Here is a 14,115-nt window from a genome sequence, read left to right as displayed (position 1 = left end):
ATGATTACTGGAGCAATGGTGATCAGAACACTGAAGATTTAAATGAGACAGCACATACCTGACATCACTTATAAAGGTGCTAAAGGTAAGAGACAGGGAGAATGCAAACTCAGCATCAAGGGAAGGAAATCTGAGGAAACTTTTTAAATATTTATCACTGCGGACTTCAAAGAAATATTTTAAAGCAATGCCACTTATGTTGGCGGGATATGACCCGATGGAACAATTTAGCTTTTTAACAGTATTTTTCAGAAAAAGACAGGTTTTGGGATGTATGATGTCCAAAAGCTACAAGGAGGTACACATTAAGCTCTCCAGCCTTCAAATATCAAAGAGTAACTCATAGGTAGAAATATTTGCTCCCCAGACTCACATCTTTCCCTCCCCATCTAGCCTGCAAACGAAATCTAAGGGCATTCCTACCTAAACAGATATGGAGGTACAAATGAAGTCTGGCCTCCTTGGGAAAACCAAGAGGTTAAATGGAAAAAATAAAAGCAAACCCTCTTCTATATCACCTCCCTGACAATGCAGCAAGCCCATGATAAGAACATAGAGTACTTATGGTTATAATGAAAACCTCCCACACATGTTCTAGAAATGACTAGGAGAGGCACTCCAAGTCACTGGGGTTCCCAGGACATCACTCATTCTTCCAAGGACCCTTAGCCTCTAGGCAAATCCAGTTTACCCATCAAGAAAAATGAGAGCATCAGGGACTATATCGGAATTGTTGGTCCCTCCAAAGTCTGTTCACTATTAACTCTAGGGGCACAAGGGCTTTTTACCTGGGCAACCTTTCCTCTGGATTATTTAGGCTTCAAGAGGGTTGCCTTTGGAACTGGAATGCTACACATGACTGAGAAGTGAGTCTGTATAGAAGGGGCCCAGTTTGAGTCTAAACTATTTATGTTCTAAGGACTCCAGTGTATCTGGACATTTTTGAAGGGCTTTCAAGATGGGACCACCAAGACAGATTTTAATGGGCATCTTCCAAGGTCCAAACCACACCTTTGGTTCAAGAATAATGGAGCAGGATCATAGAACTCTGTCAGTGTGGTGGAGGAGCTTAGTGTAGCCCTGAAGTATACTGGAGGCCTAAAGGTAGATAAAGACTCTTGTAAAAGAGCAAGTGGGGATAAATAAAATCACTTCAAGTATATTTTCCACAGGACTAAGAGTACAATTAGCCAACAGCTCCAGGGCCAGCAGGGCCAGGAATTGGCACCCTCACTGTAAATGTTGGCACCCTTGTATCATGGATCTACTGCCTCTGTGAGGATATCGGCACACACTGGAGCAGTGGCAATGCCCCAGGACAAATGGAGATTGATTGGCACAAAGAAACAAAGCATTGGGAGGAGATGGGGAGTCTGTGTCCTCACACATCTCCTTCCTCAAGACAAGATTTATCTGCAGAATGCACTGGAAAAACCTATAAGGTCATCCCAAAAAGATTGGAGGAATTTGAAAGAAGTTATTCTTGCAAAGACATGGGAAATGGAGCCAGAATAGTACTGTTTAATGACTATTGTCATGAGCATTATTTATTCCTACACTGCTGCAGCAGCGAAAATACAAGTTAAAAAAGAAAAATAAAACAGTGGGAAGCCTAGGTGGCTCAGTGGTTGAGTGTCTACCTTTGGTTCGGGTCATGATCCCAAGGTCCTGGGATTGAGTACTGCATCAGGCTCCCCACAGGGAGCCTGCTTCTCCCTCCGCCTATGTCTCTGACTCTCTCTGTATGTCTCTCATGAATAAATAAGTGAAATCTTTAAAAAAATTAAAAACAGTGCTTTTTTTCTTTAATGAAATGTGTAACTGTGAAAATCTAGAGCTTGATAAATTATGAAATGTTATTTCTATCCTTTTCTCTTTGTGGCTCCTCCTGCATCTTCTCTGAGTATTGCCTTGTGAATTTCCTCAGAAAAAGATCCAGTCTTGATGAGAACAATAATTTCTTTGAGTAATGCAATGTCAGTGGATTCTGGAAAGAAGGTACCAAATTTCTGTTGCTTTGATGCATCACTAAAGAAGCCACATAATTTATCCTGTTACTCAAAACTTACCTGCCTCCCTTAAGCATTCTACTTAAAAATTATCTCTATGATTATTGCCTTTGCTACAACCCTGATTAGCTTCTACGTGATGATAAATGTATATATATTTGGGTTAATATAGACCATATACATATTTCCACTTATTTTCTTCCCTTGGTGAGTATGTTTATGCACTCAGTTTCCAACACAAATTATACAACTCGCACCCATACATATGAATAAGAAACATAAAAGTTTAGGTGTGGAATGCCACACCTTCTTGCTCCAATTCAAGACAGCAATGGAGTTACCAAACTAGGGAGGTTCTGGGCTTTAGGAAGATAAAATTAACAATGGATAAGTGTTCAGAACTATTGTCCCTTTTCCCATATGCTACTGAATAGGGGAGATTGCTTCTCATACTCCCAGATAAACCTGTGCATGCCTTCATTTACAGAGTAAGACCTTGGGCAATGAGCTTAACCTCTTTGGGTACAATTTTCTGATTCATAAAATAAAATTAAAATATCTGTCTGTCCCTCATAAGACTGCTATATTACATAAATAGAAAATTAAAATATAGATATATTTAAATTAGCATCATTTAATTTTTTTTAGAGATAGAGAGCATGAGTGGGGGGGGAGGAGAGTGACTCTCAAGCAGGCTCCATGCTCATCTCACAACCCTGAGATCATGACCTGTGCCAAAAACAAGAGTCAGAAGCTTAACTGACTAAGCCACCCAGGCACCCCCATAATTATTTTTTTAAAAAAGAAATTATCACCTAAAATTAAAATGGTCCCTGGAAACATCTTGGTGTTACATCTTACATCAGTAAGATGGCAGAATAAGAAGTCCCAGTCTTTGATACCTCACAGAAACAGATATAACAATGATATATGAGCCAAAGTACCTTTATGAGAGGTCTAGATTACATTAAGATACTATAATACCCAAGATGAGCACACTCTGTAGAATGGCTATCTTAAAAAAAGAGATAACAGGCATTGACAAGAATATGAAGAAGTTGGAATCCTTGTACAATGTTGACAGGAACATAAAATGATGAAACTGTGATGAAACAGTATGTGGTTTCCTCATAAATAAAATATAGAATTACTATGTGATCCAATAATCTCACTTCCTGGTATTTACCCAAAAAGAATATCAGCATCTCAAAGAAGTTTATTCATCTCTATGTTCATTGTGACATTATTCACAATAGCCAAGATGTGGAAACAATCTAAATATCCATTGACAGATGAATGGATACAGGAAATGTGATATACACATGCAATGGAATATTTTTCAGCCATAAAGAAGGAAATTTTGCCAAACACTATGCTAAGGAAAATAGGCCAATCGCAGAAGAACAAATACTGTGTGATTCCACTTATATGAGAAATCTAGGGGAGTCAAACTGGAAGAAAGTAAAATGGTGGTTGCTTGGGTTGGGAGGGGAGGTAGAAAGTGAGGAGTTACTATTCAACTGGTATAAAGTTTCAGTGAAGCAACATTAGTAAGTTCTAGATATTCACTGTACAACGTTGTGCTTATAATTAACAATACCATAGAGTACACTTAAAAATGTATTAGGAAGGTAGACCTCATGCTATCTGTTCTTACGATATTAAAAATATATTAAACATGAGTCCTTGTAGGACAACTCCCTCTTAAAAACTAAAATAACATAATGCCAAACTCCAAAGTAATTTGTAATATTGTAAATATTGTAAATAAAATTTATAATTAAAATAAAAAGTGTAAATAAACTTTGAGAACTAAGCTTTATCATGAGGTTAAGGGACAATCTGTGTGGGATATTTGGGGGAACACGAGGAGGAAGTTTAGGTCAAGTGTTCCCTGAGAACCATTCTCCTCTTTTTCTGTGATTTGGGTACTTCATAACACAGTGTTCTGTAAGCCATTAGTCAGTCCATGCCCTATGCTTTGGAGGATGAAGAGGCAGAAATCATGTCAGAGTTTTCTCACCTGAATAATAAACACTGAAAAAGAAATGCAGGGTAAGACAAAATTAACTAAGATCGAGCTCGTAGATAACAATTTGCCTAGTGTATCAACAATGCTCCATAGGCCCTCTGGGCTGACCACCTGAGATCCTTGGTCAGACAATCTTTCGGCAAGAGGAACATGTGAATCTTAGTACCATTGCTTGCAATATGCCCTGAGGGCCAAAGTGCTTTCTTTGTTCTCTTAATGGTTCCTATGTCGTACTTGCTGGAGGACTAAGAGCTCTTATAGCACTTTTCACCACTAAGGAGGTGGTTTCTGGGGACAAGGCTGATGGGAGCCCTGGCCCTTCAAAAAAGCAAGTTTGGACAATGTGAATAGGTTTGAGAATTGAGGAATGCCCGAGGTCACATCTGGATACTGGTCCAAGTTTCTACCCCACCTCACTCTAAGTAAACAAAGGAAGGAGTGTCAGCATTTTACCAACTGAAGGTGAGGCTCAGATATTTGTGATGTCAGAAATCACGAGATACTTCTCACTCTCATTTCATCCCATGGCATTGTTCTTGGACAGCATTTAGGTAAATGTCATATTTAGTGAAAAAAATTAAAAATGCACTAAATTCTAGTTTTTTTTAAATGAAATATTAAAAATAGTTCTAATAAGCAAAAAATGAGCATTCTATAAAATGAATATGCATAATTGGTTTTTCCTTTATTTTAGAAGCATTTGTATTCATGGAACTGAACAAGAGGAATCATATGTAGATTCTTATATGCCATTTGCTGTTAGATAAAATAGCCTCATTAGTAATAATTATATACCAGTTTGTTATGTCAGAAAACTTACTGATCAGTACTCAAATATAAGTGTTTTGGGAAAATCATTGGCTTAAAAAATATCTTTTTCATGAAGTTCCTTTTCAGAAATTATGCAATAGTATCTACTCAAATTTGCAGATGTAAAGATACTTTATGAAAAAGTTAATATTTGTCCCTTTATTTTCCCAGAATAATTTAACATAATTCTGAATGCCCCATGAGTGTGTACATGTACAAAAGTATGTAATAGTTTTACACAACAAATTGGTATTATTCACATTAGTCTTCAATCCTTTCTTCTCACTTAGTAACCATTCGTGAGTATGCTTCTGAGTTGATCTTAGAGGTCTAAGGCATTCCTTATTATGGCTGGCAAGCTTTTCATTTATGGATGTAGCGCAATTTGTCCAACCATTGCAGAGCTAATGAACATTCAGGTTGTTCTCCAGGTGGCTTGCTTGCTTGTTTTTCTACTACAAACAATCCTGTGACAAATTGATACATTCAGTACACATATCTTTGAGTTCCAGTAGTCTTATTTACATAGGGTAGATTCCTACAAGCAATATAGTTGATCAAGGGTACATGCATTTTTATTTTACCAGTTAATTCTTTCTTGTTTCCCAGAGGTTGTAGCAGTTTTTATACCCACCATTAATGTATGAGAGTACTCATTTCCTTGAAACATTGCCAACATTGGAGGTTGTTGTGCTTTAACATTTTTGTCATTCTTATAGCTGTTGGGTAACTTTTAGATTTAAGAAAAGTAGGTTTGTGATTTCTTTTTGTACTCGAAAAGTCCTGGCTGTACTGTTACAAAATGTTCATTTTAAATAGAAAAGCTTACATGTTCTTATTTTGCCCATCAGATTTTTATTACTGTAACAATTTTATAACATAACAGATATAGAAAGCAACCAACATTGCTTCCATAACTATTTTTCCATTTTAGTCCATGTGCATTTGAGTTTTATAAAGACAAGATTCTACTATACTGCAATTTTACACTTTCAATTTTTACTAGACATTCCAAAATAAATACTTTCCTTGTTATTATAGAATCTTCCCTTTTAACAGCTGCTTGCTGTTCCATGGTTTGTATCTATACACTAATTAATGCTTCATTCGTTATTGAGTGTATGACATCCACAAAGCTATTTCTAGTTAATAATTACATATAACTGAAGTGAAAATATTCATGACTATAAAATAATCCCTTTTAAGTAGATTTTCTAGGATAAAATTCCAACAACAGAATAGAACAAACATGTTAGCAGATCTTGAGACATAGGGCCAAATTATTTTCCAAAAGGATAGTATCTATTTATCCAGGCACATTACACTTATGCATGACATTTAAAGATTTTTATTTTTATTTTTTTTATTTATTTTTTATTTTTTTATTTTTTTTTGTTTTTTTTTGTTTTTTTTTTTTCATTTAAAGATTTTTAAATAAAGTCTCAGCCACCCTTATTTTTAATGAGCTTTTTGACATTTTAAAAGCAGTCTCTGCTTTTAAGATATAATGATTATCCTTGGGGAAGGTAATGACTGGAAGGCGGAGCAAGTGAGGTTCTGGGCTGTGCTTATGTTCTGTTTCTTGATGTGGGAACTAATTAGTCAGATGTGTTTAGTTTGTGAAAACCAGAAGTGTAGTACACTTAAGATTTGAGGAATTTCTCTATGTGTGTTATAGTAAATGTTCAAGAAATATGTTGCAGCAATTTCATGGGAATGCCGCGCTGCAGAAAGGCATATGAACAATCTGGAACATTTTTGCCAAGTACCACTTTGGACTGAAATTGGGTATCTGAATATGCTCACACATTTTGCTATAAACCATCAATGATGTTCCAAAGCACCAAATCTGTGTGTGTTAGAAAATCACTCCAAGTCCCAGATGATCAAACATTCTTTGTTTTCTAAACTTCACCAGCAGTCTGACAATGGCACTGTTGGGAAAACGAGGTCAACTTGGAGTTTACTGTTGCTCAAAATAAACTTTGAGGAAGTCAGCCAGAGACAGGGCCCAGGGAGGTTAAGTGATTGGTCCGAGACACACAGTTCACTAATGGCAGAATTAGAACCGAACCCAGGCCTCCAGTTTACCCATATCAGGGGTTTTCCTAATGTAGCAGGTTGTCTTCTTTCCAGCCTGAGACAAGTGTCAGACAAAATAGTTGTTGATTAAAGTTTTTCTCTGATTTTCCATGGGACGTGCCTTAAGTTTTCTGATTCTGTACTTAGTCCTTCCCCCAGGTATTCCTAACACTGCTTTTTTTAGAATTTTTTCTTTTGTAGTCTTACCCTGGGAAAACTATGCACTTTATGCTTTGCACCTATTGCCTTCTTCACCTAAAAGATCCTCCTGTGTTCAGGCCTTTGTATATATGACCTCATTTAAAATATTCCACACAACAATCTCATAAAGTAGGCCTTACGAAGGCTTATCCAAAAGCACACAGATAAAGACTTTTCATCCAGTTCTATTTAATTCCAAACCCCATATCTAAACCACTCCTCCATGCTGCCTCTGTTCTTGCATTCATAGCAATTCTGAGTCTTGATAGTTATGTGCATGTTTGCATAAGCAGTATTTCATTTACCTTTCCTTACAACCTCCGGAACTAAGCATTATTTTTGTGCCCCTTTACAGATAAATAAATGAAAGCTTAGGAAGATGAAGTGACTTGCCCAAAGTCACACCATAATTATAATCCATACCACATAATTTAATCCCCGATTCAACATCTTTCAAGTAATTATATAAATATTTATTGAAGAGTTCCTTGTAGAGCATTAAATTGGATACTCTGGGAATTAGAGAGATTGTTCATAATTGCTTCCTGTGTTAGATATATCTGTTCTGCCTAATTTATAAGATCCTACCCACAATAGAGCTCAGCCTGCTTATAAAAGCCTCCCATAATGCTTAGCCCAGCCCAGAGCCCAGAATCACTAAGTACATATCATTAGACTGATTACCTTAGGATTTTTTCATCTTGGCTGCCAAAATAACCAGATGCCAAACAGCCACCAAACATTCTTATCCTGTGGCTGGTTCCAAGGTCATTCATATCCTGGTCACCCTGATTTCCTTTATTAGGAAAAAAATCCATTTTATTTTAAGAAAATATTTTTTTCAAAAAAGCCATAGGTAATAAAAGGGAATCCTAATCTCCCCAAAACAGAAAATCACTGGGTGGTTTAACATTAGAAATTCTTTCTTAAAATGATAGTAAACATATCAAGTTCCAGGAAAAAAATGAAATGAATTTTTAAGCATTAACAATTCAAAAATTCTTTGATTTCCTATTGAAGAATGAAGTTCAATGGCAGAAAAACACAAATGAAAAAGAAAAACAAATAAACTAGACTTAATCAAAATTAAATACTTTTGGTGACAGATGATGACTACACTTATTACAGTGACCACTGGGTAATACACAAAATTGTCAAATCACTATGTTGTACACCTGAAATATTATACATTGTATGTCAACTATACTTCAATTAAAAAAGAAACTTTTGTGCTTCAAAGGATACCATAACAAGAGCAAAAAGACAATCTACAAAATGGGAGAAAATATTTGCAAATCATATATGAGAAGGGAATTCTATTTAGAATCTATAAAGAATTCCTACAACTTAACAATAAAAAAATAACCCAATTTAAAAATGGGCAATAATCTGAATAGATATTTCTCCAAAGAAAACATACAAGTGGTCAATAATCACATGAAAAGATGTTCAATATCGGCCATCATGGAAATGCAAATTGAAGCCATAGTGAGATACTACCTCATACTTTCTAGAATAACTATAAGTGAAAAGACAGATAATAACAAGTGTTGGTGAGGATGTGCAGAAATTGGAACCTTCCTATGTTACTGGTGGCAAGGTAAGATGGTTTTTAGAAAACTGTCTGGTAGCTGCTAAAAATGGTTAAACAGAGTTAACATATGGCCCAGCAATTCCACAACTACATATATTCCCAAGAGAAATGAAAACATATTTTTACCAAAAAACCTGTACACAAATGATCGTAGCAGCATTACTCATAATAATCAAAAAGCAGAAATAATCCAAATATCCATCAGTTGATGGATAAACAAAATGTAGTGTATTATATTATGTATTGTATATATATATTTTATAATGTTATATATATTATTATATATTATATATGTTATATTATATATATTATAAAATGTGTACTTAAAAATGTATTGATATATATATGTATTTATATATATATTCCTGATTTTAGAAATATATTCTAAAAAAGCAGAGTTGGGAATACCTGGGGGAAGGACTGCGTACAGAATCAGAGAATTAAAGGCAGCCATAAAAAAGAATGAAGTAGTTAAAATGAGCCATTGACAAAAAGACATACTGAGCAATTCCATTTATATGAAATGTCTATAAAAGGTAAAACAATAGGGACAAAGAGTAAATTAGTGCTTGTCTACCTGGAGACCAACAGGGGGAAGGTGGAAATTGAGGGACCATAAGGATTGACTGCTAATGGTATAGGGTTTCTTTTTAGGGTAATGAAAATTTTCTGAAATTGTGATGGTGATTGCACAACTCTAAGTATAGTAAAAACCATTGAATTGTGTCCTTTAAATGAGTGGATTATTTGGTATATGACTTGTCTATTAATAACACTATAAATAAAAAATATAAAGAATAAAATTCAGTCTTGGAAACTTCAAAAACATTAGACAAAAATATTTATGACATATCCCTGCATTCAAAACAACTGAAGATACAATTGGTGCGCATCTTATTTGTGGTGTGTTTCTGTGAACTTTTCCATTTGTCATTACGTATACATGATCTCTTCATATTATCATACCAATATAGCAAGAAGTAAAAACCATGAGAAGTAGATGGAATGAGGGAAAGTTGTCCAGAACTGGAAAAACAGGTTGAATATAGATTTGGTATGTCACCAGCTTAAGTTTCGTGCACTAGCTCACTCACTAGAAGAAAAAAATTAGCAATTTAGAAAAGAAGATGGTGTGATTAAACGTGTCAACCAATATCTTCTGGAGATTTAGCACGTGGTGGTTACTGGGCAACCAACTCTCTACTCAGAGGTCAAAACCCAGTTAATATACAACCCTACCTTCCCCCCTCCACTCAGAGTAGACTGAATTCACCACAGTGTGTGTGTGCTTGTGTGTCCATGTCAAAGAAAAGATCTGGGGCAAAAGGAAACATTCTGATACTAGTGATAGCAATTTTCAGGTTCTACAAAATGAATGTTTGTCCAGAAATAAAAACAAAGAAATTACAATTACATGTAAGGATATGGGAAAATCTTACGATCATAATGTTGAGCAAAAGAAGCCAGACAAAAAGGAATACATTCTTCATGATTCCATTAATATAAAGTCAGAAAGAGGCCAAACTAATTGGTGCCACTGGAGGTAGGAGTAACGGTTACCCTTGGGAAAGTCATAGTTGAGGGAGTATGAGTTTGATTCTAGGGTGCTGGTAATGTTTGAACAAAGGGTGCACATTTCCATTTTGTATTCGTCCTGCAAAGTATGTGGTTGGCCCTGTCCTTAGGTCTACTCCTTATTTACTCTGTCTGGAAATTCAAGAAAAAGTATTTATGGCAGCTTCACAAAGTATTATGAATCATGAGTTCAGGGCAGGAAAAAAAATCAAGAGAAGCCAGTCTAAAGAAAACAAGAATTCTCATAAACATTATTATAGAAAGTGCTCCAGCAATGGTGCTATTCAACTTGGAACCACACCTTCCTTTTTGGTTTGGAGAGGAGAGAAAAAGGAAAATAATAAAGACGAACTGATCAATTTTGTACCCAAATATCAGGTTGACAGAAAACATTATCTCCCCCCCACCAGTTTCAGTGAGATATAATTGATATACATCACAACATAAGCTTAAGATGTACAGCATAAGGGTTTGAATTACTTATACTGTGAAACAATGACCACAATAAGTGTAATTAGCACCTATTGTTTCATATACCCATTATAAAAAAGAAAAAGCAGAAAAATTTTTTTTCTTTCGTAAGAAGTTAGAGGATCTACTCTAGTAACAACTTTCCTATACAACACACAGCAGTGAAACTATAGTCGTCATAGTATACATGCTTATTACTTATTTATCATGTGACTGGAAGTTTGTTCCTTTTAATCACCTTCCTTTAATTCCCTCCCCTCACCCCCCCCCCCCACCATCTCTGGTAACTACAAATCTGATCTCTTTTTCTATAAGTTTGGGTTTTTTGTTTGTTTAGATTCCACATATAAGTAAAATTATACAGTATTTGTCTTTCTCTGATTTCACTTAGAAATCTTTCACTTCTGTTTTGTTGCAAATGACATTTCCTTGTAAAACATTATTTCCTATGCTCTTCTTCCCCCCCCCCAAGGAAAAGAGTAATTTATTTGATCTCAAATTACCAATTAATTGTGATGCCTCATTTATTACTTTTCTGAAAAATGTTGCTTAGATCTTTTAATCTTATGTGTACTTCTCATTTTTCATTTTGCATATCCATGGTGGATTGGTGATTGTTAGCCACTGTTAGCCATATGTACTCAAATCATAGATTCCTTGATGCAACTGATGTCTGTTATCCAATGTCCTATAGGCCACACTCTGTAAAGTAGGGATGCAAAAGTTGTTAGCTGGCCAATTTTTATATCTCATTGAATGTTGCTTTGAATTTAAACTTTTAATTTTACAAGAGGACTGCACAGTCCTGAGCTATTTTGACTTTAAAATGGATCAAAGTAATGCAGGATAAAGGAGTTTAAAGCAAGCTCTATATTTATTAAAAACCCAGCTAGTTCATATAGTACTTTTTACAAATCTGGGAACTACTATTTAAACAAGTTATTCTTGAGCCCCAGTTTTTAATGTGTGAAATAGAAATCTGATGGCCTATTATTATGAAGATTATTTTGATGACTAAATTAAATGTGGAAAAATCCTGAGAAACTATTTGGAGCATTGGTATTGGATCTAACACTGCAGGGGCAATTTAGATACTAAAGAAACAGTTTGTGCTACAAATGCCTGAAGTATAATTTTCAAAATGTAAAAACCCTGACTTTCAAGTATAAAATAAATACATATGAAAGGTTTTATGCACCTTATTAGTTAATTAATCAACAGTAATATGTTAAGACTGGGCCAAAGGAGAATTTGAAGGACAAATATATTTAGATGTAGATAGATATATAGAGAAAAACAAGAATGCAGACATTAATATTCTATAAATATAAAATGGATAGTATCCTCTAAAGGCAATGCAATGTAATGTTTGGGATATCTTTTCCTATTGGCAGTAATGAATTGTATATTTATCAGGCAAAATTCACTTGCATTGCTATTCACAAGAATCATTAGCATTGGTATCAGTTTTGTACACATTTTTTACCCCTTACAGAACTGTAAAATAGTCAAAAGAAAATCAATCACGAGGTGCATGCTCTTACAGAATCAGATAACCCCGAGAGTTCACTAGACCATGTCCTGCACTCCAATTGAAAGGACATTTTGTTATTTCTCTTGTCCATTTCCAAATTGTGCATAATTTTTCTTACAAAATTGTCTATAGTGTATATGTATGTGTATGTGCATATGTGTCTATTCATGTATTTATGTATATGTAGCTGAATGGAAACAATTTCAAACGCCTAAGCTCACGCACAATCATTTCAAATGCTATAGTGGGACAATATGTTTGCTTTCTTTCTTTGTATGTATGTGCCTATATGTCATAAGGAAGATAGGTAGGTGAATTATTGTTGTAGAATATTATTCTAACATAGTAACTGATGGGCACACTCTCCTCATCCCTCAGCTTAGCTGTTCAGCTGCTCTATTCTCATTGAGCCAGGAGGAGGAAGTTACAGTAACCTCTCTGGACTTTTGTGTTCCAAAAGGGGAAGACTTTGAGGAGCACAGATGACTCACATAAGTGACAGCAGCAGGTCTGTAAAGAGAGGGATGTGCTGGGGAGCTAGATGAGAAGGTGGGAAGAAGGAATCAGAAGGGAAGTAATGAGAGTAGAGACACCAGTCAAAGACAGTGGGAAGGGCTTGCCTTCTTCCCCAGGCAGTGCTCCCTAGAAGAGGGAAATTCCTGGAGAGAGAATAGCTGCAGAGGGAATCTAGGTAGATAGGGCCACTGGCAAACTTGAAGGGATCCCTGATTTCTAGCCTAGCAAATAAAGAGAAGATTGGCTCCTTTGCCTTTCCACACAGCACAGAGAAAGCACAGAGAAATCCACTGGAGTTGAGGGAGGCAGAAGTGCTATGTAGCATATGTCAATGGCCAAAGTTATTGTCACTCTTCAAGACTTCTGTTTCCAGAATAACCTTAGTTCATGAATGCCCCCCATAACTAGACTGATGGACTAATATTATCTCAACCACCTTATGGAATGGGAGTGGGTCCTTTAGATTAAGTTCTAAGAAAAGTTACATCTTTTGCACAGCTAAGTTGTGGGTTGTCATTTATGTATGCCATATTTAAGATGCTGTTCTTAGAAAGATTTAGCCCTCCAGCAGGTCCAGTATTCATCATTAACCAGGATCCATAATACTGAACCTCTTGTTGTCAATATGAGAAAGGCTCAGCCACAAGCCCCTTGGAAGCTTAGAAAAATTTTTCCATCCTGAGGTACTAGGTTTTACCTCCAGTGTCAGACCACCGCAGGATGGGTTCACCCTTCAGGGGTCTGGAATGAGGTGGGCTTTTTAAACTATACTGCGCACAGCAGGGTTATAAAATGACCCAGTCACACTTAGGAGTCCAAATAAACTGCCTAGCAAATTGAGATACAGCCTACATAAATGCCTCCCACTGATCTTTGCATTTAAGGAACCTAGAAATAGGTTTTAAGCAACAGGGCCAAAACACTTTATGAATATTTTTGACAGCCTCTAGTTTTTATCTACATTGTAGCCACAGTAATGTGGCTACAATTATATTCCCATGAACAGGAGAAAGGTTACCCTGGGTCAAGCTATCAGGCATCTGTGGCTAAGGTGGCTAATGACCATCGAAATCTACATTCTTCTCTTTTTCCCAGACATACAGCTAGATGGCATTTCCCAGAATCCCATGCAGTTAAGGGTGGCCAAAAGATGGAGTTGCAGCAATAGAAATAGGAAGAAGTGATATGTTCCACTTCTAGACTTGGCCCATAAAATACTCCCTCAGGCACTGCTGTATGACCTTTTTCCTTGGACAGGGAAACGTGATGACTATAGTGCCTTTGGAAGACA

This window comes from Canis lupus, chromosome 24, assembly GCF_011100685.1.
Source record: "Canis lupus familiaris isolate Mischka breed German Shepherd chromosome 24, alternate assembly UU_Cfam_GSD_1.0, whole genome shotgun sequence".
In the NCBI taxonomy this organism is placed as follows: Eukaryota; Metazoa; Chordata; class Mammalia; order Carnivora; family Canidae; genus Canis; species Canis lupus.
The sequence above is the reverse complement of the archived record's forward strand: the minus strand, read 5'-3'. Positions refer to the sequence as shown.